The sequence below is a fragment of the Sus scrofa genome, chromosome 15 (genome assembly GCF_000003025.6).
Source record: "Sus scrofa isolate TJ Tabasco breed Duroc chromosome 15, Sscrofa11.1, whole genome shotgun sequence".
Taxonomy (NCBI): domain Eukaryota; kingdom Metazoa; phylum Chordata; class Mammalia; order Artiodactyla; family Suidae; genus Sus; species Sus scrofa.
This window is the reverse complement of record NC_010457.5, coordinates 112,463,424-112,488,970: the sequence shown is the minus strand read 5'-3', so window position 1 is coordinate 112,488,970 and position 25,547 is coordinate 112,463,424. Positions and strand designations below refer to the sequence as shown.

Sequence of the window (25,547 nt, the reverse complement as noted above, 5' to 3'; positions counted from 1 at the left end):
CAATAAAAACTTTATGTTCATTTCCAAGTTATTGATCTGATTGAAATGTAGAGGTTTTTTGAAATAGGCAAAAGTTTTAGATGGAAACCTCAGTCTGAAGATTAGAAAAATATCCTATGAGATTCTAAACTAAGGACGTGACAGCAGAGCTAGAGATAAGGAGGTGACTTGAGTGATCTTGCAGAGGCAAAATAAATAGGACTTAACAAAGTGGGCATGGGGAAAGAGAAATAGCACGGTTGTTAAAAGTTTAGGTCTTGAGTCAGTCAGTTTTGATTCTGGCTCTACCTCAGATTAGATTATAATACTCTGGGAAAGGTTCTTCACTATGCTTTTCAAGTAAGAGTACCTTCTCCATAGAGATGTGAAGATTATTGTTAATACTTGTGAGGAATTAAAAGAGTCCCTGATCTAAACCTTTAATAAACATCAACCAAAGCTCTAAATTTTTTATTTTGAGCAACTGAGTAATGATGATCTCATTCGAAGAGAAAATATTGGCGAGGGGAATCGTGTTCTTACTTTGTGCATATTTGGTGGGGGAGGGGGAGAGCATTAATGAGTTTTCCTTGAGAATTTACTGGAAATTCCAATGGATCCTGAAGAGGCAGCTAAGAATATGGACATGAAGCTCAGAAGAATTAATAAGGTAGGACAGATCAATTGACACTGTGTAAAAGCTAGTTGAAACCATGAAAGAAGATAAAATAATTCAGGTCAATATATGGAAAGAGAAGAGTGTTTTGTCACAAAAGATGTTTTTCAGAGGTGACGACATAGGACAGGACAGTAAGGTAGGTAGAATTCTAAGAGGACCCCCAAGATTCCTGCCCCCCTGATGAACATCTACTTCAAGTTATTCAATCCAAAACTAACCTAAGTGCTGTGGTGAAAAAATTTATATAAACTTTCTTTAGGTTAAAAAAAATGATCATTAATAGATTTTATTTCTCAGAAGCAGCTTTAGTTTAAAGAAAAATTAAACAGAACATATAGAAAGTTCTCATATATTCTCTCTTTCCAGCCCACAATTTCCCCTTTAAAAACTTGCATTGGGGTGGTATCTTTGTAATTATTAATGAGCCAATTTGATTCATTATTATTAACTAAATCTATAGTTTCCATTAGAGTTTACTCTTTCTATAGTAGAATTGTATGAGTTTTTCCAAATAATGTCATTTATCCACCATTATATCACATGAAGTAGATTCGTGCTCTAAAAATTCTCTCTGCTCCACATCCTAATCCCTCCCCACTCCTCCAACCCCATGGCAACCTCTAATCTTTTCACTGTCTCTATAGTTTTACCTTTCCATAATGTCATATAGTTGAGTAATACAGTATATAGTTTTTTTCAGACTAGCATCTTTCACTTAACATTTGTTTCCTTCATGTCTTTTGTAACTTGATAGCTCATTTCTTTTTATGGCTGAGTAAGATTGCATTTGTATGTATATACCACAGTTGGTTTATCCATTCATTTATTGAGGTATATCTTGGTTGCTTTCAATCTTTAATAATTATGAATACAGATGCTACAAACATTTTGTGTGCAGTTTTTTTGTGTAGACATAAGTTTTCAACTCATTTGGTAAAATATCTAGGAGTTCAATCGCTGGATTGCATTTTAGGACTGAGTAGCTTTGTAATAGACTGTCAATGTGTCAGTACTATGGACTTTTCTTAAAAAATAAAGAGATTTGGACATATTTATGGACAAGATTTAAAGGGTCATTTTAGAAGGAAATGTTGAGAATATTTAAGAGAGAATAATTAACAAGGTTCTGGAGCATAGCTGGATTCATCATTCTTTGGTGGAGGAATAAACCTAAGATGGGATATAAAAAGGAAGAACAGTAGAGGCTAAATTAGAAGGAAAAGAGGAAGAGCAAGAATATGAGAGAGTTCAGACTTGATGGCCTATGTAAGCTGTGAAATAATCGATGAGGCCATTTTTAAAAAGTGACATTTTGTAGGGAAAAAGTAGGGTATTTGCCAGAAAAATACTCGAGGTTTGTTTTAAATGTATCAATCAAAGATACAGAAAGGTCATGTAACCTGCCTGAGGTTACACAGTAAGGGCAAAGAACTTTCGTAGTCTGGCTTCGAAGTTCTACCCCCAACTTTCTACTGCAATTACTAGAGTATTGTAAAGTTGTGAGGGTTTGGGAGAAGTGCTATGAATCATGTAAATGAGAGCTACTAAAGGACACATGAAAGAACTTCTCTCTTGATGGTAGGAGATGAGGAGCTAATGGCCCTTTCCATTCCCAAATGCCCTTAAGACAATGAGTCATGTGGGAGTGGAAACAAATCTATAATAAGCACTGTAAAGATCTATTTTCAAAAAACTATTTTAGTGAAGAATTAAGATCATCATGATGGTTTACTTCTCATACCCCACCGAAAGCTTCCAAATATTTTTTGACTTTTGGGAGAAAAACCTGCCTTCTCTAAATGCTTTCTTCCACATTGCCTTCTTTAATGTGTGTGTTTGTGTATATATGCATACATATATGAGATGAACACTGTTGGAAGAAAGCTACGAACTGAATGAATCTGGTTAATCTGGTCAGTTCAATGAACCAGCTCCATGAGAATTACTGCATGATATTATCATCTCCCTATGTGAGACTCTGATTTGGATGTGGAGCTGGTCTAAAGATGGGACCAGTGATGGAATGCCTTTGAGTCAGAAGGGGAAACAGACTACTGGGCTTTAGGAAGCAAGTGAAAGGAGACTTCAAGAAGATCCAGACAGATGTAGCTAAATGTGTGTCAGCCTTGAAGGTTATTCTCTCTTTTAAATGGAAGGACAAATTTTGATAGTGGCCAGGTGCCAAGTTGCCAGATGAGTATATAAATAAACATTCTTTGCAAATAAACTGAGCAGAGGAGAATTCTGCCTGGATTTTGGAAAAAGATTGTCTCAGTAAGGAGAATCCAGAATGCTATATAAGGATATGAGAATTAGTAGTAATATAAACACTTATGGTAGTTAATAAAAACAGTTTTGACAAAAGTCCAATGTTACTCTACAGCAATCCGCTAGAATTTGCAGGTGAAGCATGAATGCTGTTGTCCTGTGACTATCAGACAAAGTGTATGATGAATACAAAAATGTTATGGTTTTGGAGCTTGAGGTGAGAGGTTATACTTATTTAACTTTATACCCAGTATTATCAAGATGTCCTTTCTTCCAAAATTGATCAATAGATTGCTTCAATGCAATCCAAATAAAAATCCCAGTCAGTTATTTTGTGGATAGTGACAACCTGATTTTAAGGTTCGTATGGAGAGGCAGAAGACCTAGAATAGCCAATGCAATTATTAAAGAAGAAAAAAACTTGGAGGACTGACCAAACTCAATTTTAAGAGTTATTATAAAGCTACAGTAATCAAGATAATGTGGTATTGGGGAAATAATAGATCAATAGGACAGAATAAAGACCCTAGAAACAGTCACATATAAATATAGTTATTGATCTTTGAAAAGGAGTTAAGGGCAATACAAGGAGCAAAGATAATTTCTTCAACAAATGGTGCTGGAACAACTGGACATCCACAGGCAAAGAAACGAATTTAGACACAGACCTTACATCTTTCACAAAAATTAGCTCAAAATGGTTCAAAGACCTAAATGTAAAACATGGAAGTGTAAAACTCCTAGAAGATGACATAGAGGAAAACCTTGATAACCCTGGGTACGGCAATAAAACACATTTTTGTGGCAATAAAATTATGTTTTAGGTAAAATGCCAAAGCACAATCCATGAAAGAAAGAAACTGGACTTTATCACAATGGAAAACTTCTGTGAAAGATAACATCAGGAGTATGATAAGATGAATCACAAATTGGAAGAAACTATTTGCAAAAGACATCCGATAGAGGACTGTTATCCAAAACATGCAAAGCACTCTTAAAACTCAACAATGAGATAACAAACAATTCTGTGTAAAAATGTACCAAAGACTCTGACACCTCACTAAAAAGGTAGACAAATGTCAAATAACGTAATAAGGCTTCACATCATACATCATCATGGAAATGCAAATTAAAACAGCTATGAGATGCCACTATACACCTTAATAGGCCCAGATCCAAAACACTGACCACACCAAGTGAGGATGGGGAACAAAAGAAACTCTTATACGTTGCTGGTGGGAATGCAAAATAATACAACCGCTTTGGAAGACAGAATGGCAGTTTCTTAGACAAAATATATTTTTACCATAAGATTCAGCAATCACATTCCTTGATACTTACACAAATAGCCATACAGATATTTTTGGCAGTTTTGTTTGTAACTTCCAAAACCTGGAAGCAACTGTGTTACCTTTCGATAGGTGAATGGATAAACCGAGGTACATCCAGAAAATGGATCATTATTCAGCAATAAAATGAAATCAGCTATTAAGGTATGAAAAGACATGGAGGAGCTTAAATACATATTACTAATTGGAAGAAGCCAATTTGAAAATGCTATAAGGTGTATGATTCCAATTGTATGACATTCTGAAAAAGGCAAAACTATAGAGATAATAAAAAGATCAGCTGCTGCCAGAGGTTAGTGAGGAAAGAGAGGTCAACACAGATGGAACACAGAGAATTTTTCAGGCAGTGAAAATACTCCATGTGATGGTATAATGAGGGACCCATGTCATTATACATTTGTCCAAACCCATAGAATGTATATCAAGAGTGAATTGTAAAGTGAACTGGAATTTTGGTGATTACAATGTATCAGTGTAGGCTCATTAATTTAAAAAATGTATGGATATGGATAATGGGAAAGGCTATGCACGTGTTGGGGCAGGGGATAAAGGCAAAATCTCTGTACCTGTCTCTCAATTTTGTTGCAAACCTAAAACTGCTCTAAAAATAAAGTCTTCTAAAAAGTCTGATAATACTAAGTTTTGTCAAAAAATATGTAGAATTGTCAATGAGAACTTATAAACAATTTTGGAGACTAATTTGGCAAAATCTAGGAAAATTGAAATACGTGTACACTTCAATCCAACAATTGCTGAAGTAGACTTGAGGATGTACCGTATATACACACAAAAAAATAAGAACAATTATCACCATAATAACATTTTAGTATTGAATTCTAATCATCCTATGCATATCCATGTACAGGAGAACAGATAAATCATTTATCATATATTTACACAATGGAATAATATGTAGCATTTAACATGTATAGATTAGAGCTCCATGTATCAATGTGGGAGATTTTCCAAAATACAGTGTTGAGTGAACATAATAACTTGAGGAATCATCTTATGATATAATACCATATATTTAAAAAGTTTAAAATACACAAAACACTGCTATGTATATTAGGCATAATAATTTAATGAACATGTGTTTGACTATTATCTTGACCCAAGCTTTCCAGAAAACAGGGCTTAAAACAGTTTCTGTATTACTTCTTATTAGGGAATGTAATTCAATGGGGTAGAAGTGAACTGAAAATAGAGAAGTTATGAAAGGAGGCAAAGCTAAAAGGATGGTACACTACCAAGCTACTTTGTATCAAAGACAAGTGATTGCTTTATCTGGAAACGGTTGTTTCAGAACCTGTTTCTCAGAATAACTGCTTCTCAAGTCAGTATAAAAGAGAAAAGGAGAACATTTTTTTCTGGAGGTTTGGTTTGCTCTATGGGGTATTAGTTCCTTCATTAATTAGTTCCTTCCCTTCCTGGACATGTACATGCGGGTGCAGAGAGCATCTTGCAGCATCTCATGCCTCAGCATCAGAAGGAATTTCTGGGTTTCTAGTAGCTTATGTGGCAAGGTCATCAGGCAAGGGGAAGTTGACAAAAGTCCACACAATATTGGTCTCTGCAGGAGAGGCTGGAGCTGGAACAAGTGGTCACTGGCTCCAGAAACTGGTGAGGAAAAGCAAGGACCCTGGAACCTCTCTTCCTGAGTTCAAATACTAGCACTGCTGCTCACAAGTCATGTAAAACTGAAAAAGCCCCTTAACATCTCTGGGAGTCAATATCTTCACCCAAAAAATGAGAATAATAAAGACAGCCACTTTGTAAGGCCGTTGTGGGGATTTTTTTTTTTTTTTTTTTTTTTTGGTCTTTCTGTCTTGCCTAGGGCCACATCCGTGGCATATGGAGGTTCCCAGGCTAGGGGTCTAATTGGAGCTGTACCCACCGGCCTATGCCAGAGCCACAGCAACACCAGATCTGAGCCCCGTCTGCAAACTACACCACAGCTCATGGCAGAGCCAGATCCTTATCCCACTGAGTGAGGCCAGGGACTGAACCCTCAACCTCATGGTTCCTAGTTGGATTCGTTAACCACTGAGCCACGACAGGAACTCCCTGTTGTGGGGATTATTAAATGAGTCAATATATTTTCTGGATCCAACTGTTGCATAACAGACAATTAGTCTAAATCTTTGTGGCATAAAACCACCATTTTATTGGGCTCGTGATTCGTGAGTTAGGAATTTGGGAAATCTCAGCAGGGTAGCTATCATTTAGAGTCTCTCATGCAGTTACAGTTGGTTGTGATTTGGGACTGTAGTTATTTGAAGACGTGAATTGTCTGTATGCCCAGGATGGCTCACTTACATGGCTGATAGCTGATGCTGCCTGGCAGCTGGGAGTTCATCTCAGGCTATCCACTGGAGCAAATATACACGGCCTCTCCTGAGTGTCAGTCTCTGTGTAGTTGGATTTTTTACAGCTCACTTCACCCAGAGAGCTCATCCTGAGAGAACCAGGTGGAAGCTGCCTAGTCCTTTTTGATCTAGCCTCACAAGCCAGGTAGCAATATTTCTGCAGCAGTCCATTGGTCATAAGTCACTAAGATTCCTCCAGAGTGGAGAGTTAGCAACATAGATTCCACCTCTCAATGGGTGGAGTGTCAGAATTTGCAGACATCTTTTAAAATGTCCATGATATAAGTAAAGCACTTGGAAGAGTGCCTGTTCTACCCCCATCATTAGCATTATTCTTTGGACATGATACCATAGCCTTTTAGGCTTTTAATGAGTTCTTCTGTTGCTTAGTTGTCTTATTTTGTCTCAATATCACAATCCACAACGAAGATAGACAAACAACAATTCTGGTAATCATCAGAGCTGACATTATATAAACCTTGCAGTCAGGTGGAGAAGACGGCTAGAGCATTTATTTACATTTAATTTTTTTTCTTTGCCACTTGGTATCTTGTTAGGGCTTGTTAGTAAACACATCCCTCAAGCCCAGGGTGAAGTGACGCATTGTCGCTGGCTGATGCCTGCAGAGGATGGGGGTGAGTGCTAGCTCCTGACATTGCTTTAGGAGTCACTTATTGGAAATGTTAACACATGAATGGTCAGTCGCTTAATAGGTCAGATCTCCGTTAACTGAACAGTCCCTCAGAAAACTACCCTTCAATTTAACTCATGCCAGCTGATTCCTATCCCTTTTCTGAATGCTCTGCTTCAGCAGTACAAAACACTTTTTCTTCTATAGATTTAAGAAGATAGGAAGAAATAAGTATATTGAATTTTTGGAAGACTCTAATCCCTTAAAGCCTATTTTTGTTTCAAGTTTTACAAACAGTTACATGTTTTTTTGTTGAAAGGATAGGAAATCATCACGATGCAAGAAGCTATATTTGCTGAGTCACTGTGTATTCGTTTTCGTTTAACACTGGTACGGCTTGAAATGTTTTTGATTCTCAGGCTTTCTTATTTTACACCATTTGTCATATTATAATGAAGGTGTAGATATTTCCACTTTATATTAGGCTGTAATATGATGAAGAAAGCTTTCTTTTATTAAGGTAGAAATGCTGAACAGCCCTTTAGAAAACTACCCTTCAATTTAATTTTCCTTCTGAAGCATAAGGGAAAAAATATTTTAAAAAGCCTTTCTTTATACCACTACTGTTAAAAGAAAGAAGAGATTCCTATTTTCCTAGAGTCTAAGCCATTTCTGCATAGGAGCCAATTAAGAAAAAATAAAATTGTTTATTTTAGAAAGCATGTCCTTTTAAAATGTAGAAAATGCACTATCTGCCCTTAAGTCAGCTATTGACATTTTCTTATGGATGACAAGTTTCTGTGTAGCTGACTGAAATTTCAGAAATACCTTAATTCCTGTGCCCGGCAATATGTGATAATGAGCTCTTGTGTGAGAGGAGACTAGGGATGCTGGACTTCTTTGGACATAATCAAGGAGAAAGAGTGTCACTGTAACACTTCTCCCTGCTGTGTTGCCACTTTACCCATTTCCTCTGCTCTCCAGCACATGTGCCCTCTTCCAGGTTGGGTGTCTGCCCAAGACCCAGTCATGTGGCAGCAGCACAAACCCCAAACCCTGTCCTGCCCCCGGCAGAGAGCGCTTTCTCTGTTGCACTGGGAGTACAACAATTATTTCCTGCATCCCAACTGTATCCCAGCATTACCACCTTGGGTAGCACTGACTCCCCAGAGGAGCAAATTTGATCTGCAGAAACATTTGCAACTTGATTTACAATTCACCATTCACTTGGCAGCTCATAGTTTTCCCTTTTGAAAAGGTAAGCAATAACCACGGATAGGGTAATTTAATTTTTCCTTATTTTCAGCATAATTATTCCTATTAGTACAACTGAGGTCAAATAAGCCTGCACAAGACCCTCTGTGTACTGTTGCTTTCACGCTGCACCTCTGAGCTACAGATATATCAAAACTCAGCTCGTTTTCCTGTTTCCTGATCCACAGTGTTGTGCATCTGAATCAATATCCTCTTATCTGATCAAGAAATAAACTACATTTATCAACCCTAGCACTAATTGGATTCTAGAAGAGGTTTGATAGATTTCTTGAAATCATTGGTTTTAATCCTGGTGATTAGAATTGTACGAGGAGCTTAAAAAATATATTATCTGGTTTCCATCCCTGATCAATTGAATCAGAATCGTTGCGGAGGAGAAAGCTTCTAAATATTTTTACAAAACTTTGCAGGTGAGTCTAGGGAGCAAACTAGAGGAAGAGCCCCTGAGCTCTAATCCAGCTGATATCAAAATACATGTATATTAGAAAACAGGCAAGTAGCTCAGGCCAGAGGGGAAAACCGAATACATTAAAGCACAAGATGACAATTATGTAAAGGTGACTACACAAAAAAATCTTAAACACAGAAGTAAACAATTCCAACTGCCATATAAATAGGATTAACCAAGAAAGTAGAATATTATCACCAGGAAAAACAGAAACAAATGCCATAGAAGAAAATACAATCCTCTAATTTCTACTTTCAAGTCTTTGATCAAGATTTGATCATGAAATAGGCCTCATCCAAAATAAATTTCATGGCTAGTAATAATTAATGTTCTTCCTCCCAAGAGAAATAATTCAAAACCCACTTTGCCCATTTTTTGATCATACTTTTAAAATGTGCCCAACATTATATAGATATGTAGCTTTTTATGTGGAGAGGTATATATAGGTCTTTACATATTGTAGGAAGGAAATAGCAAAATGCTCCATGGAAAAATTGTGATTGGGAAAAAAAATAAAAAATTTAAAAAATTAAAAATTAAAAAAAAAAATGCTCCATGGATCAACCAGTGCGTTCAATTTCGAGCTTATTTTGTTGGAAGAAACAGACTTATTCATACTACCTTAAACAGAGGCGGATGTTATAAGGAGACCTCTCATAGACATAGACGTTGTGTCTAAGGCTTACTGAGCAGGAACTAGGTGGGGACAAGGACCACACCGATATTATGGCTATAGCTCCCTAGTTAGTGTGAGTTGGCTATGTTCTGTGGGAGAGCCCACCCCTCTCCATTCCTCCTCATGGGATTTAGCTGTCTTTGACTCACAGAGTCCTTAGTGATTCTGTCAACTGTGATGGAGTTGGGAGGAGAAATGTCATGTTCTAAACTGTGACTATTTATGACAGCAGGAACTATAGGTGGAGGGGGCAGACCCAATTTGAATCTCCGTGAGAGTAAGGCCATGTGTGACAGCTTCAGGATAAGGGGGCAGCAGAAAAGACAGCTGCCTAGTCTTTTCAGCCATGAGAGGACTTATCTGGGTGCAGAAAAGAGAAGATTGGACTTGGGTTAGGAGACCTGCGTTCAACCATAATTCTTTCATTAGTTAGCAGTCTTCTGTATAATCTTGCAACATTACTTAATTTTTCATTCTCTATGGAAAGTGTAGCAAGTGTATATACTTCATAGGATTAAAGATGAAATAAATAAAATGTGGAAAATGCCTAGTAAATCCAAAAGCACCAGATGAATGCAGAGGAGTAATTACTTCAATGGACCAAAATGTCAGGTTAATTACTATTGTAAGGAAGGCAATACAAGGCAACTGCCATGAATATTTATCAGCTTGGCTGCCCATTTCAACTCATGTATCCAATATATGAATACAACACTTCATGTGTGAATTTTCCAGAACACTGTAGAATGTTGGCTGTTATCTGCTTTCACATGAATTAAGGGCACCATGTGGGTGATTCCAACTTGATTATAGGTGAGGAAAAGCTGACAGAGAGGCTAACTTGCTAAAGTCCGCACTGGTAGTAGATTATAGAGCAGGATTTGAAGCTGTTTTGGACTGTGGAAGAGTGCAGCTCTTAAAAGCAAAGAGCACCAATTTCTTTAACCAGTTGACCCCCACCTGTGCTGCCTCCTCTTCTGCCTTTATTGTGTGAAAATCAGGCAGCATGAGTCACATGTAATCACATTATATCTACACAAATTGAAGTCTGCCAACTATAGCCTAGGCTGAAGCCAGTCCCCTGTGTGGGCTTATAATGGTTTTCTACATTTTTTTTTAGTGAAAAAAAAATGAAATAATTATGAGATGTTAAAATTATGTGAAATTCAAATTTCAGTGCTGATCATTTCCTTGAGTTGTTTTTGCATTACCAAGCAGAATTCAGGAAACAGAGATGGTAGGGCTTACAAAACCTAAAATATTTATTATCTGGCTCTTTCTAGAACAAGTTTACAAACTTCTGATCTTAATTATTGGTTGCTTTTAATGTGTTTTCTTGTTAAGAAAATGGTGTCTCATCAATTGTTATCAAAAGCATTTCAAGTGAAAAACTAATGTATATACAACAAACTGGCAAAGATAAAAATATTAAATTGGCAAAGATTAAAAAAATGAAGTTGGGAAATAGCCCTCTATTGTGGGAATAAAAGTAGCATGTGATTTCTGGAGGCAATTTTGCTACATGTGTTAAAAAGCTTTTCTAAATCTGGATACCCTTTGACTCGATAATCCTACTTCTAGAAATTTTTTGCTAAGGAAATAATTAGACATCTGCATAGAGATATAGGAAAGGAGAATCATTTATAACTGAAAATTTGCAAATAGACAAAGTGTCCAAACACATATAATTAGCTAAGTAAGTTATAGCATATCCATCAAATGGATTGTAATAAAGTCATTCAAAAGAATAACGTTGGGAGTTCTTGTTGTGGTGCAGCAGAAACAAATTCAGCTAGTACCTATGAGGATGCAGGTTCAATCCCTGGCCTCACTCAGTGGATTAAGGATCCGGCGTTGCTGTGGCTGTGGTGTAGGCCAGCAACCATTGCTCCAATTCGACCCCTAGCCTGCGAACCTCCATATGCCGCAGGTGTAGCCCTAAAAGCGCAAAAAAAAAAAAAAAAAAAAAGAGATATAAAACTATATTTATTGAGTTGAAAGATGTTCATAATACATATTTAGGGAAGAACAACTTGGTATACAGGAATGTGTATAGTACATTCTAGTAAAATTATACTTTGCGGTATTTCATTAAAAGTGATTTTTAAAGATATAAAAGCTGGAATGGCAGAAAATTAAGCATTACTGAGTTTCACGTTCTCTATCAGACAACTCCTACACATTAATTTATTTAAAATTCCCAACCATCCTATGAGCTTTCACTAGTTTTTAATTATATTTTTAATGTACTTAAAATCATCTCCAAAAGTGTTGAAATTGAGATACAAAAAAATTAAGTAAATTGCCCAAAGTTTTATAACAAGTAAGCAGTAAGGCCAGAATTAGAAAGCTCATGCTCTTTTTTATTCTACATTGTGGTTTCCTTACAGAATCAGGTGGGAGTTTTCATTTTAATGAAAATCAAACAGTAAATAGTAAACTCTGCTGGGAGCCCCTTCCTGGGATATAGCAGAGTTTAATGGGAAAACTAGAGGATTTCAAATCAGACAGATCCATGGTTAATCCACTGCTTAACCATTTTTGTCTGTGTGATACTGGACAAGTTATTATGCTCTATGAGTCCTTCTTTCCTTAAAATAAAGTGAACATAATGATATTTATCTCAGAGTTATTGTGAAGATTAAAAGAGGCTAAGCATGTAAAACAAAGCATGTAAGATATCTTTGAGAAGAAATAAACTTTGATTATGTAGTAATGTAGTAAGCAATGAGAACCATAATTTACCCCTTTGTGTCTGCATATGGATTGCTAAAATACTAAGCAGGACCATGTAATTTAATTTTGCATCTTAGGACACTGTCATCAGTTTAGAGCTACTAATTTAGAGACCATTAGTTTGTCTTTTTAAAGGAAATGATGCTTAAGGAAAAGACTGACTTATCATGCACATAGCGATCATTCCCTGAGCCCTTGAAGTAAAACTTAACACAGATAAGCACACTTTACAATAGAGATATTACTCAGCCTAAGAATGACATTTGTCTGCTAAAAAAAAAAAAAAAAAAAAAAAGTTAGCTGGCAAGAAAAATATTTCATTCTTCAAAAGAATGATTTGGGAAATTTCTGAGAGTGTTGGGACTATAGCCTAGTGAGTTAGAAAAACACCACCAATCAAGGAATGGTTGCTATGGGTTCCTTTTGTAGATGTCATGGCTGAGGTACCAGAAATAGCCGAGTATAGCCCCAACCATTGGTTCAAACACAAGGAAACAGATTCAATCAAATGTCTTGTATAGAGAATAATGGCCCATGATTGATATGCCTTTGAAACAGCAAGGGAGTTTCCTTTTGCTCCATGATTTGTGCATGCCACACTTGGTAATTTTCATGTCTATTTTTCTATCATATTTTAAGAAACAAGCCAAACAGATTTCTCTCAATGTTTACTTCTTTTACTGATGTCAGAGCTAGGATCTTCCTTTCCAGTGTATGAAATTGATTTCTGTGAAATTGGTGTCACTCTAGAAAATTGGTAAGAAATTTTGCTATAAAAGTGGAATGACATTGAATATAGCTGTGAAATTCTACTTGCTCTCTTGTATTTAATCCATATTCTAAAAAGAGTGGAAGCCACCTGTTTATGCTCTGACATTTCAAATGACTTCATTTTTCTTAATTGGTAAAAATTTTCTTATAAAACACAGGTAAATGACCCATATCCTCTTGGATTTTTCTTAAAAGTTGTGTTACTGCTAATGTGCTTCTCTAGTTAAGCCCCATTATGCTTGTATCAAGATGATTCCTTTGGCATCAGGAATGAAAACACAGGCAACATAACTAGGAAAAACTACAAGTCCACTGTAAGAGCTAGCTGCAAACTTAGCCCTGCTTTTATTCCAGAGGCATCAGAAACACTTCCCATTTCCCAGGAAATTGAAAACTAACTTAATTTTAGAATGGGCCTGTCACAGAATATTTAAAGTGTGCTCACATGCATGTGTATACAAAAACAAGAATTGAATCAAACTAGAATATAATTCAAAGGCGATTATGTACAAAAGATTGCATAACTATATAATGCATTCAAGTCTATGTAGAGAATAAATCACAATAAATTATATAACCAAAATTAATCTACTGTGGCTTTCCAGACTGGCCCTGAAGCCAGAGGGTTTTAAATTCATCAACTCATCATCGACTACTCTTGTAATGTTTAAATGAGAAAACTCAGTAATCTTCATCTGAGAATCACAAATCACTCTGCAAATCTAATTGGCTAAAACACAAGGACATAAGGAAGAATTATTACCTACATTTTTGTGGCTGAAAGGGTTGGTTAAAAGATTTAATCTAAGACCAACAAATGAATCAGTAATGAAACAGACATTAATCACTTTCTTTTAACCCCCAAGACCTATTGAGCTACTTTATGTACTTACCGAAGTCTGTTTACTCTTTTGAAAATTTCTATTCATGCTTTTTATTATATAATAAACCTACTTATATTCACTTAGAAGCCAGGATCAGAGTTAGCAGCCATGAACCAGTAAGACTGAGGACGCAAGTGTTTATAAGCTAATGGAAATAGAAATTAATTTTCAAAAATAGTCATCGGATTTATAAGGTGAGTTGCCGAAGAGCAGAGAGCCTTTTCACCATTGAACAAGGTTGACAAGTTCTGTGTGCCCTGGATGAAAGGTGTTTCAAGAAGAAAACACTTATATTCAAAGTTCCCCAAGCTGTGAGTGGGAAATTCATTTGGAGATTGCCATTTTGGAGTTGGAGAAAATGTATCTTTGCCAGTGGCTCTGTTCTTCAATTTGTCCCAGGTCAGAGATAAGTGAAATGAAGAAGTACAGCCCAAGAAGCCCATTTTACCTTCAGCATTCACCATTGTTCTGCAAAGTCACTGGATGATTTAGTCCAGAATTCAACAGCTTCCCATTTGTCACGTTTGGCGGACTCCCTGCAGATTTTAAACCTGTGCGACATCTACTCCTGTGGTTTCTGTGACATTTTTTCTTAGTACCATCCCTCAAATTGGCTAGCCCTCAGTTTTTACAATTACGTTCTTTCTCTCCCTTTGCTTGCCCCTTAAATATAGGAATTACAACTAAATTTCATTTTGGGCTTCTTAATTCTTCTCTCTCTTGTGAGCCCAGACTCCATGAACTCCAGGCCTAATATCATCATTTGCATGATAGGAAATTTTCAAAGCTCTTTTTCAGATTATGAGGAAAGAAGAACAAATATCAAGTATTATGGTAATGTGGTAAAATTAATAACTTTGTATTGATCCTTGCTGACTTGATTTTAAGAATGTCATTTCTAGGAGTTCCTGTCATGGTGCAATGGAAACAAATCTGACTAGTATCCATGAAGATGAAGTTTCAATCCCTGGCCTTGCTCAGTGGTTAAGGATCTGGCATTGCTGTGAGCTGTGGTATAGGTCACAGACACTGCTCAATCTGGTGTTGCTGTGGCATCATAGGCTGACAGCTGCAGCTCTGATTCTGACCCCTAGCCTGGAAAACTCCAGATGCTACAGGTGTGGCCCTAAAAAAAAAAAAAAAAGTCATTTCTAGATGACTTGATGTTTCATCCCTATAACAAATAAAAGGAGTGAAGGTACCTGGTATCTAATGAGTGGATAATCAAGAACAAAATTTTATTTAATGATTTTTATTTTTTCCATTATAGTTGGTTTACAGTGTTCTGTCAATTTTCTGCTGGACAGCAAAGTGACCCAGCCACACATACAAGAACAAATTTTTTAAAATGGACCAAAAAAGACCTTTTCCTTACTTTAGATGAAGCAGTCTTAAGGGGCAACAGAAAAATTAAGAATCAGCACTGATAAAGACATAGAAAGAGTTGAGTATAAAAAAAAAAAAAATCACTAAACCAGTGTAAGGAGGGACTATTGCAGCCTGCACCCTACTGATTCACGATGGTTTGAAACTTAAATTTTTTTTTTTTTTTTTTTTTTTGCTTTTTAGGGCTGCACACATGTCATAGGGAGGTTTCAGGCTAGGGCTTGAATCAGAGCTATAGTTGCTGGCCCACACCACAGCAATGTCAGATCCGAGCCGCGTCTTTGACCTACAGAATAGCTCATGGCAATTGCTGGATCCTGAAACTTCTTTCATTAAAAGTAGCAACATATGTAGAGATCTACAACAGGGAAGCCGTGGATCTGGGGTGGCTGCTAATATTGCATTCGCGTCAATTAGATTCACTCATCCTGAGGGATCATGCTGGAACTCAGAGAGAACCATGCTCTGGGACAAATGGTGAGAGCATTGCTCATTATTGATCAGTGTGGTTGGGTTAGATGTGGTGGGGGCAAGCCATCCCTCTTCCTCTTATTTACTCCCCAGGCTTGGGAACATCCAGAATCTGAGGTGATACCCATATACCCATCATCTGTCATGATTCTAAGATCCAGGTATGACTTTTGGCAGATTTCTGCAGTTTCCTTATGAATATTCCACTAGCATCTATCTCACCTGCATACTGCAGCTCTGTTAATGGCATTATCAGCTGCTTGGTTACTCAAGTTGCAAATCTTATAAATTTATTTCTCCTTTATCAACCAATTCACATCCTGTGGTCTCCAAGGTCTGTACCTTTTATTTCAAGTGTCTTTACCATCTTTTTTTCTCTCTAGATCTTTGCTGCTATTCTCCTGGCTCAGGCTCTTGTTCATTTCTCCCTGTTTCCCCAGCTCCTCTTCTTTCCAGTCCAACCTCCACATTGTTGCCAAAATTACTCCTCTAACACCCAGATATGATCATGTTACTTCTCCTCCTCAGAAACTTTTTTTCTTCCAGGGCCACAGGTGTGGCACATGGAAGTTCCCAAGCTAGGAGTCGAATCGGCACTACAGCTGTTTCTCTACACCACAGCCACAGTAATGCCAGATCCGAACCTTATCTGTGATATACACCACAGCCACAGTAATGCCAGATCCGAACCTTATCTGTGATCTACACCACAGATCACAGCAATGCCAGATCCTTAACCCACTGAGCAAGGCCAGGGATCAAACCCATATCCTCATGGATACTAGTCGGGTTTAATTCTGTTGAGCCACAATGGGAACTCCTCAAAAAGCTTTAATGACTGTTGCAGCTTACAGAATAGAATCCAAACCTGTGAACATGACAGGAAAACCAATATCTATCTCCAAGCATCTTTTTTTTTTTTTTTTTTTTTTTCCCTTGGCCTCATTTCCTCTGACCCACCTGTGCTCCAGATACACCAAGTAGTTTCATGGTCACAGAATGTGTCCTCCGCTCCTGCCTTTATGCATCGCTTTAGAAATCCACTTTTATTCCCTGTCCTCCCTCCCTTTTCCCCATAGGCTTTGTGTGAACTTGAGTTCCCACTGCTTGTCACTGTTTATCCTGGGCTGTCGGGTGTTGGTATGATCTGTCCCCCTCACTTGACTCTGAATGCCTTGAGGCCACTGGACCAGATGAGAATGTAGCACTCAGGAAGTGTTTGTGGCATGAATTCATTTCCTATTTTAAAAGGGACACATTTACAAGACTACTTTAGCTGAAAGTGTGGAAAAGAAAAGCCAGTAGGTGTTAGAAATAGATTTTTTTTTGGCCTCAGAATCTACTGTAGGGCTGGCCTGACTGACATCAGGACACCCAAGTGAGAGATAAAAATTGTCCCTTTCCATGTGCAGATTTATAAAGGAAATGATCTCCAGAACTTTGTTTCTGTCAGATGAAGGACACACAAAGCGGACATGGGGAGGGACTTGGTGAGAGGAGGTTGATGAGGGGATTTCTTTGGACAGAGATGCCATGCTGTCTATAAGTCACACTTTTGGGGGGAGCTGTGGGGAGGTGTTGCCTTCTCACCCTAAGCTTAATGAAAACAGAATTCAAATGTGAGGAGAGCAATGAAATGTTGGGAGACACTAGACTTCTACAAGCTGGAGAAATTCAGCAGCCAGAGAAGGGCTGACAGCTTAGCTCTGGTTGTGGGGCACTTAGAGCCCTGCTGGTTTGAGATCTGCCTCTACTCCCAGAGTGAGGAGGGGAGGTCTCATAAGAGGGCTAGGTGAGGGCCAGGCAGGAGAGGGAGCTGGAGGACGTTCTTTTATAGGTCCAGCCAGTAAGGCTGCCTGGATGGGAGAGAAGCCTCAGCAGAAAGAGGCTGGGGGTATACAACAGAAGCCCACAGAGAAAGAGGAAAAAATCTGCTTAAACCACCTGCCAGTCAGGAGCTGACCAGTCTCCAATCACGACAACACTTATTTGCGTATTTTCCCTTATTCCCTCAGCTTTATCCCCAGAATGGGCAAAAGCAGCATCTGTCAGGACAAAGGGGAAGCAAGTCCACAAGAGAAGCAAGCAAGCTTGATGCCTGAGGTAGGTCTGTGCTGGAGAGAGTATAGATCTTAGACATTCAGCTTTGGAATTTTGACTGCTCCATGGGCTGGACGTTTTGATTTCTGAATTAAGTTTTTTTTTTTTTTTTTTTTCATTTTAGGGCTGCACCTGTGGCCTATAGAAGTTCCTAGGCTAGGGGTTGAATTAGAGCTGCAGTTGGCAGTCTACACCACAGCCACAATGAATTGGAACCTGAGTCTGCAACCTACACCACAGCTCATGGCAATGCCGGATCCTTAACCCATTGAGCAAGTCCAGGGATTGAACCCGCATCCTCTTGGATACTAAGTTGGGTTCATTACCTCTGAGCCACAATAGGAACTCCCTGAATTGAGAATTTAAAAAAAAATAATTTAGACTCCTTTTTATAGCTAGAAGAATGTTATCTGAGAGTGACTAAAAGTCACGAGTTTGCCCAAGTCTTCCTCTTGAGGCAGGGGAAGATTTCTTCCACTGCATGTTGTTTAAAGGAACTGTGAGAGACAAAAATAAACTTGTATCTCAATCAATTTATATGAGTCATGCTTGTTCAACACATTGGTTGCACAGGAAAAGACAAAATATTCATACTTGGGTGTTCACATACTAAATGTTTTCTTTTTTCTACAGTCGAAGCAAAAAAAAAATGGCTGAGAAGTCCTTTTGCTATCTGTGTCTGTTTTCTGCGGTTAATAAAAAATCACTTTTTGTTTACTAATCTTAAAAACTAAATAAGACTATCAGACGTGTGCCATCCACATCTAAAGTTTGATCAGGCATTCAAATGTTATGCTAAGAACTGTAGATCCTTGTTTTATGAGGAAAATCTAAATGACATGCCATGCTTGTAATGAAAGCAAGCAATTTAATTCAGTTATTGATATCATAATAGAGAAAGGAAAACAGCCTTTACGAAAGCTGCCTGGTGCTGGAAGCAAGGGTGATGTTAAAATGCAGTCATCGCTTGGTATCTCCTGGGGACTGGTTCCAGTACCCGCTCTGCTCGCAGATAATAAAATCTTCGGATGCTTAAATCCTTCATGTAAAATGGCATGGAACAGTTGGCCCTCTGTACCCACAAACACCACATCCATGGATTCCATAGTTGGCTGAATCCAGGGATGCAGGACCCATGGCCTTGGAGGGCCACCTGTATTTAGTGACTGGCATGTTATAAGTTAACATGTAGAATAGAAAAAAGTGCTTTTGTTCTCTAAACAATATGAATTATGAAACTGGGGTCAAGTGGTATGTGCTGTAGCACAAATAGTTTAAATTTCCTAATAATTTCCAAATACTTGATTTTTAGAAATGGCTGGCTGATCTTTGCTTGACATAGATATCGCTTGCTAAATGATGTCTTTGTATGAGGCATGACTTGACACAGAGAATGGCAGAAAGTTGTTTCATGACTTCTCATTTAACTGTCATTGAATGACTTGTGTTTATTTAGTTCTTTTTCTTTTTTTTGGGGGGGTGAGGAGTGGGCCACACTTGCAGCGTATGGAGGTTCCCAGGCTAGGGGTGGAATCAGACCTGCAGCTTCCAGCCTACACTACAACCACAGCAACACCAGGATCTGAGCTGTGTCTGTGACTTACACCACAGCTCATGGCAATGCCGGATCCTTAATCCACTAAGCTGCGCCAGGGGTCGAACCCACATCCTCATGGATACCATTTGGGTTCTTAACCTGCTGAGCCACAAGAGGAACTCCTATATTTATTTTTTAAAAGAGGAAGCATTTTTCTTTACATAAATGATATTGTTTAGACATTTTATAATTTTCTTTCATCGCTTTCTGAATTAACAGCAAAACATGAACATTTTTTCTAGCCTTATAATGCTGAGATTTTTTTCATAATATATGTTTGATATCTTTATTATCAGGAAAATTGTTTATTAGAATATTTAATTGGATCAAACCTAATTCATTAGACCAGATGAGACATCTTGGGCAGCTTGGATTCAGATTCCAACTCTGCCTCTTAAGTTTTAAACAACCTTTCTATGCCTCAGGTTTCTCATCTATAAAATGGGGACACTGATATTACTGTACTCATAGGAGTTAATGTATGTTTATAAGGATGCCTATAAGAGACAATCGCTATAATATTAATATTAATGCCCATTTCATTTGGGTTTTTGGTGGGTTTTTTTAGATGGAAGTGAATTTCAACAAGGACCATAAAACACGGTACCTTAGGCACTGTTCACCCTACATGGCTGTTCGGGCCTATCTCTTGCTCACAATCTCTTTCTGTTGTTGGACTCAGGGGCCCTCATTACCTCCTCAGTGCCTGTTGCTTGCCCCTCTACTCTGGTATGAGTTAAAGTTCTGTGGTGACCGTTGTTTCTACAAGCAACCATAGGAGGGAGGTTCCGGGGAAAAATGAAGATGGGTAGCAGGTGACCAGAGTCAAGGCACGGTTATGTGCATGCCAGGTACTTGCCCAGCAGGATGCCAAAAAGTACGTTCTCCTCTGTGGGGTCCAGTCTTCTTTGGACTTGGAGGAGTCAGTGCACAGACAGCAGCATCATTAAAAACTGCGGCAGGCTGGCTGGCGGGCCAGCAGGTTGCCAGAAGGCGGTGTAGACAATCTAGGCTTCCTGGAACAGCTGGTGATGCACAGGCCAGTCCTCCAGAGATCCCGGGGGCGGGGGGATCATAGCAACTGGTGATGCCTGGAAGGCAGGACTCTTGGGGGCACAGGAACAGGGTCTAGGAGGCTCTCTGCTAGCCAGGCATCAGGTGGCAAAAGCTGGGCATTGGAGGGTGTTCTCCTCCATCCCCATCACTGTCCTCCCAGGAAGGAGGCTTGGGCAGTACGTCTTTTAGCATTAGAACATCTTATTCAACTGACTAAGGTGTATGCTGACTGAAGACCTGCCCTGGGTCTCACTTGCTTGACTAGGGGAGAACAGCTTCCTCCATGCCTTTCTTCTAAAAGGAACAGGCACGTATCTTTTAGGTTCAGGTCTCCTGAGTAAAATCATAGTTTTGCCATTTCACATTTGACAGTGAGATTTTTATTTATCCTAGGGTACAGAAATAAACTCCCTTGTATTTTTCTTTTTTTTCTTTGCTTTAATGATAAATACAGGTGGGAGCAGAATTTTCAACGTGTTTATCAGGGACACAAAAGTGACCAGTTCTACTATTAAATAAACATGCTACCTAAAAGTTTTTTCTTTTTTAAAATCTTTTTTAGGGCTGTACCCTTGGCATATGGATGTTCCCAGGCTAGGGGTCGAATCAGAGCTACAGTTGCCAGACTATACCACAGCCATAGCAACTCAGGATCTGAGCTGCATCTGTGACCCACACCACAGCTCACAGCAATGCCAGATCCTTAACCCACTGAGCAAGGCCAGGGATCGATCCAGTGTCCTCACGGATACTAGTTGGGTTCATTACTGCTGAGCCACGAGGGGAACCCCCTACTTAAAAGCTTTTTTTTTTTTTTGGCTTTTTGCCTTTTCTAGGGCCACTCCCGAGGCATATGGAGATTCCCAGGCTATGGATCTAATCGGAGCTGCAGCAACCGGCCTACGCCAGAGCCACAGCAACGCGGGATCCAAGCCTCATCTGCAACCTACACCACAGCTCACGGCAACGCCGGATCCTTAACCCACTGAGCAAGGCCAGGGATTGAACCTGCAACGTCATGGTTTCTAGTCAGATTTGTTAACCATTGTGCCACGATGGGAACTCCTAAGAAGTTTTTTTTTTTTTTTTTTTTTTTTTTTCTTGAGACAGGGCAAAAATCTATTAACTATTGGTTTTCCAGGTTTCCAGTCTCCCTGAGGATTATGATCTGACCTACCCAACCTGATCTTTCCTCTCTCCCACTCTAGGATTGGGGCTTATTCTTTTGGATTTTTATTTCACAGAATGAGAAAGCAATTGGAAGGGAAGGAAAGACAAGTGGATCTAGGCCATAGGCTACAAAGCCTAAATCCCACAGTGATAAGTGAACAGGAATAAACTGGGTTGGGAGTAATAATAGGCATGGGTGGGCATTGTTGTCAAGTAGAACAGACCTATCTCATCATTCATGGACCTGCTCCAGCCAATTGTTAGCACAAACAAATGTGGACCCACTGTTGCCAGATCTTTTCACTTTTCAGTGATCTAATTCAGAGAGTGTATATGTGTGTGTGTGTGGAGTGTGTGTGTGTGTGGAGGTGTTTGTATGTGGGTTTGTGTGGACCTCCTTGAGTTTGAAAACACTGTGCAGGCCAAACAAAGCACATCTGGAAGCCACAGGTTTATTTCCTCAACTAAGCCCAGGGCAGGAGATTTTAATGGCATTTGAGGGCTAAGTAGGAACAGCTGTGCTGTTTGTGATGGGAAAGGTATGAGAGGAAAAAACGGGGCTTTTACCGGTGTATCTATGCTGTTTCCTCAAGGTGCTTAAGAATAACGCAGCAAAGGACAGTATTTTGAAACACTTTTAGGTTGCTGAAAAGTGTACTTTTGACAGGGACAATATTCTAGCCTTGAATTGTTTTGGATTATAGTTCCATAAGTTTTACATCATAAAACATTTCCCTGACTATAAGTTACAAAGAAGGTTATCCTGCCATCCTACATTATATCTGAGTTACTCTTCTCAAGGCAAGGATCTTCTTCTTTGCATTGTTAGATTAATAAAAAAACAAGACTTTTATGTGGCATATCACTAATTGTTAGAGAAATTCAAATCAAAACCACAATGAGGTATCATCTCCCACCTGTCAGAATGGCCATCATCAAAAAGTCTACAAATAACGCCTGTTAGGATCTGGCAAAAAGGGAACCCTTGTACACTGCTGGTGGGAATATTAATTGGTGCAGCCACTATGGAAAACAGTGTAGAGTTTCCTCAAAAATCTAAAACCAGAACTACGCTCACTGAATATGAAGATAAGTCAATAGAAATTACCCAAGGTAAAACACAAAGATAAAAAGGAGGGGGAAAAATAAAACATAGTAGAACATAAAAAAGCAGTGGGAAAATATCAAATTATATAAAGTAAGCATCACTGGAATTCCAGAAGGTGAACACAGAGAAAAGGGAACATAGGGGGGGAAAGTCCAAACCTAGGCACATTCAATTCAAACTGCCGAACGTTAAAGACAAAGAGAAAATATTGAAGATAGCTAGAGAATAAAAGACAAATTATAGACAAAGAAAAAATAGTAAATTGGAGACAGATTAAACAAAACAGAAAATTCATTGCTAACAGAAATGAACTACAAGAAATGCTAAAGGAAGTTCTTCAGCAAGAAGGAATAGGACATATGACGAAAGCTTGGGTCTACAGAAAAAAAATAAAGATTGTTGGATATGGTTAAAATAAGAGTAAATATCAAAGAAAAAAAAATAAAACCAGAACTACCGTATGATCCAGCAATTCCACTTGTGAATACATATACTGGGGGAAAAAACCTGAAAACACATAAACCCAATGTTCATAGCAACACTATAATAGTCAAGATATGGAAGCAACCCAAGTGCCCATCAAGAGATGACTGGATTAATAAGCTGTTGTATATGTATACACAATGGAATATTACTCAGTCATAAAAAGAATAAAATGTTGCCATTTGCAGCAGCATGATTGGATCTAGGGAGTATTATGCTTAGTGAAATCACTTGGACAGAGAAAGACAAATACTACATGATCACTTATATGTGGAATCTAAAATGATTACATATGAATGTGTATATATAAAACAAAAACAGACTCGCAAACATAGAAAACAAATTTATGGTTACCAAAGGGGAGAAGTGGGTTGGATAAGGATAAGCTAGTAGTATGGGATTAACAGATACAAACTACTATACATAAAATAGATAATCAACTAGGATTTACCACACACCTATAATGAAATATAATCTGCAAAAATGCTGAATCACTGTACTATGCGCAATATTGTAAACTATACCTCAATTAAAAAAAACCAAGAATTTTATATTAGATTCGTGCTACCAGAAAAATGTCTTAATCTCTTGTGGTCTCAAGACTTCCTTTAGGAAGGTTAACACAGATGATAACCTTTAAAAAATGACTAAAGAGAAACACTAAAAGTTTTGGTAAGAGTGTACCAAATCCGCATTATTACTAAAGGAAGACTAAACAGGAGAAAACACTATTGGTAGAAGAAGTAGCTTTCAGCTGAGGGAGAATGACATGACCTGGAAACCCTTCAACACAAAAGTAATTTTTCCACCACTATGCTGCCACTGTGGAAAACAGTATGGAGGTTCCTTAAAAAACTAAAACCAGAACTACCACATGATCCAGGAAAATTCCACTCCTGGGTACATAGCTCTGAAAAAAACAAAACCTGAAAACACATTCAAAAAGACACATGCACCTCAATGTTTCCACCGCTTGCTAATTAAACTCTTTGACATCAGAGTTGGCGATGTTGTCTCAAGAAGTCTTAGGGGTAATTTTACCTGAGAGAGGGCTGGCGAGGAGCTCCTTCTTCTTCAGTGCTTCAGTAAGGACTGAGGGAGCTGAGTGCTTTGCAAACTTTAAGGTGGGGAGGAATCACCTAGGGGGATGTTGTAAATTGGCCTGGGGTGGGGCCTGAGGATTTGCTTTTCCAACAAGCTCCCAGGTGAAGCCTGGGAATAGCCTGAGCAGCAAGGAGCTGAAGGATGAATAAAGATGGAGAGTTTGGATAGAGAGGGGGTCTGTTTTCAGGGCCTGCACAGCATCAAGTGCTCTCTCTTCCGGCAGCAGTAACTTGACTTTTGAGAAAACATTTTATCTCCAGGAGAAGTTTATGTAGTTCAGACGAGGCCGCTTAACCCTCCACCTCCCCAACCACCTGAATAGAGTTAGGTCTTTGACCCAGCCCCAGCCAATCAGCCTGAGTGATTGGCTGAGGACCCAAGGAGTTCAGGGATTTTCAGACCCTGGGTTCTGGCTAGTACTCTCGGGAAAGAGGCTTTTTTGGGAAGGTGGTGAAATCTGGAGCTGCTAATGATCATCGTGAGAAGGGGTGCCTGACTGAGAGTGAAGTCAGCATAGAGGAAGAAGAACTCAAATGTGGAAAAAGAAAAATTTCTGAGACATCTTTGGGGAGCCTGAATCCAGAGTTAAAAAAAAATACATACATATAAATATACGTAAATATATATATGTATATATTTATATATATTTTGTCTTTTTAGGGCTGCACCTGAGACACGTCAAAGTTCCTAGGCTAGGGGTCGAAACATAGCTGTAGCTGCTGTCCAAAGTCACAGCCACAGCAATGCCAGATCCCAGTGCCATCAGCAATGAGGGATCCTTAACCCACTAAGAGAGGCCAGGGATTGAACCACATCCTCATGGATAACAGTTGGGTTCATTACCAGTGAGCCACTACAGAACTCTGAAAAAATGTTCTTAATGACTTGTTTTGAGTGTCTGGATACATCCATGCCTGAGGTGGATACTCCTGCCTAGTTGGTTACTTGAGCTAATAAATTTGCCTTTGTGCTCAGGCCAATTTGAGTTTCTATCACTTGCAACAGAT

General features: G+C 38.7%; 1 protein-coding gene across 1 annotated transcript in view; it reads right to left on the bottom strand.

The window, feature by feature from the left end:
- The window catches only part of UNC80 (unc-80 homolog, NALCN activator), a 253,679-nt gene extending 228,540 nt beyond the window's left edge, over positions 1-25,139 (bottom strand). The window contains exon 1 of the mRNA XM_021075021.1: positions 24,478-25,139. The gene's annotated coding sequence lies outside the window, so the exon portion shown is untranslated. The remainder of the gene's footprint in view (positions 1-24,477) is intronic.